The sequence below is a fragment of the Solanum stenotomum genome, chromosome 2, assembly GCF_019186545.1.
Source record: "Solanum stenotomum isolate F172 chromosome 2, ASM1918654v1, whole genome shotgun sequence".
NCBI classification, from domain to species: Eukaryota; Viridiplantae; Streptophyta; class Magnoliopsida; order Solanales; family Solanaceae; genus Solanum; species Solanum stenotomum.
In genome coordinates, this window is record NC_064283.1 from 39029572 (window position 1) to 39031479 (window position 1908).

At 38.5% G+C, this 1908-nt stretch overlaps 1 pseudogene across 1 annotated transcript; it reads right to left on the reverse strand.

Moving 5' to 3' along the window:
- Positions 1-338: 338 nt before the first annotated feature.
- On the reverse strand, positions 339-1293 carry LOC125854936 (short-chain dehydrogenase reductase 3b-like; annotated as a pseudogene). Its single transcript, XR_007445432.1, has 2 exons — positions 1277-1293; positions 339-1151 (listed from the first exon to the last, which is right to left on the reverse strand). The product of XR_007445432.1 is annotated as a short-chain dehydrogenase reductase 3b-like (transcript).
- Positions 1294-1908: the final 615 nt, after the last annotated feature.

A 1908-nucleotide genomic window follows, 5' to 3' on the forward strand; every position in this document is an offset into this window, starting at 1 on the left:
GTTTCTAATGGTAGAACTCTCTTTCCCTCCCTTTTTTCCACTCTTCCTCCCTCTTTTACCAACTCGATTTTTTTCTTTTTTTAACACTAAAAAAGATGGAGGTTTATATAGAGGGGTTTGGGGTTGATTTCGGGGGAAAACGATCGAAATTTCGAATTTGAAATTCGAATTCATATGCCTTTTCGAGGCAACAGTGAAAGGAGATGGGCAAAATCCCTAAAGAGGGGGGAAGGGAATTTGAGGTGATGGCTGCTGCAGGCGCCGTTTGGAGCTGCTGCGGATGTTGACGATTATTGGTTTCTCCGCGATTTCTGCTAGTTTATTATAAATTTGAAAATAGAACTAAGGCCCACATCACAGCATACCAACACAATAGAGTGACAAAATCTATTGTAGCTTCAAAATAGAACTAAGTCCACCATCAACAGCTAAATTTTGACCACTTGTGTAAGCAGATTCATCAGACGCAAAGAAAAGTGCTGATTGTGCTACATGCATCGTGCTCAACCTAACACCTTTCAAGTTTCCGTTTCCATATATTGCTGCTTCCAATGGACCCGCATCCAACCCATACGCTTTGCACACCAGGGGCGTTGCTATTCCATATGGCGACACCCCATTCACCCTTATCCCGTGTCCACCTAGTTCACGTGCGGCCGCTTTCACAATGCCTACAACTGCGTGCTTTGACGCAATGTAGGCAAGCGAAGCGGCCCCAGCTACGATACTCTCTAAACTCGCGTTACATATAATGGATCCCCGAATTTTCTTATCAACCATAAATCTAGCCGCGTGCTTAACAGCTAGCGCGGAGCCTCGTACATTGATGGCCATCGTCTCATCGAAGGCCATCACGTCCATGTCGAGGACGCTGCAGAAATTCAGCGTCCAACATTACTAAACATGATGTCAAGAGTACCGTATTTCTCTACCGCGTAAGCTACGGTATCCTCAACTTGCTTCTCGTCTGTAACGTCTCAGTGTCGGTAGCTGGCTGTCAGCTCCGATAGACTCAACTACTTTCAGACCAAGTTCATCTTGAATATCGGCGACGACAATACGAGCACCATGTTCGGCGAACAATCTAGCTAGCACTTGCTTCTCCAATGCCACTTGCAGCACCTGTAATTATAGCCACTTTGCCCTCCAACCTACACGATGCATATAATATACCACAAAAACATTTGATTAAAGCTAAAAATACACATTTAATTCTCCGTAATGACATATACAATTTGAGAAAAGAAAGAAAGAAATTAATGTACTAATTAAGTACCTGAGCTTATTTGCCATTATATGAGTAGGTGGCTTCCTTTGCAGCAACTGTATGTTAAATTTACTACGTATTAACAAATACTTAATAAAGTGTCTAATAGGTACTAGTCTTAGGAAAAATTTTAATATGGTTGAGATCCAATCAACAATAGTTGTGTGAGGCTCCATTCAATTTTTGACACTTGGATTTGTGGGCCTCATTTTAACACCACACACTCTCTCACCTTATTTTTTCCCAAATTCTCCCTTTTCCCTCCAAAATATTTTAGTTCCTTGTTTAATATTCCTCTCTTTTTCACAGTTTTTTTTTTAATGGAGCCTCACACAATTATTGTTGGTTGGACCTCAACCATATTAAAAATTTTCTATGAAACCCCACTCTTAATTATGATAATTTTTTTAAAAAAATGTTAATTATTCTATTCTATCAATAAAATGTATTAAAGTTAAAATAAGCAACTCAAAGACCAAGGACTTGTAATTGTGGTATTCAAGAGAAGTTTTTTCTTTTTGCTTTTAAGTGAAATTGATATTTGAAAATCAAAGTTATTTTTTAATATAAATATAAATTGAAATTGTTTTGTACTTTCTTTATTCCTAAATATTTGTTCACTTTTCCTTTTATAGTTGTTC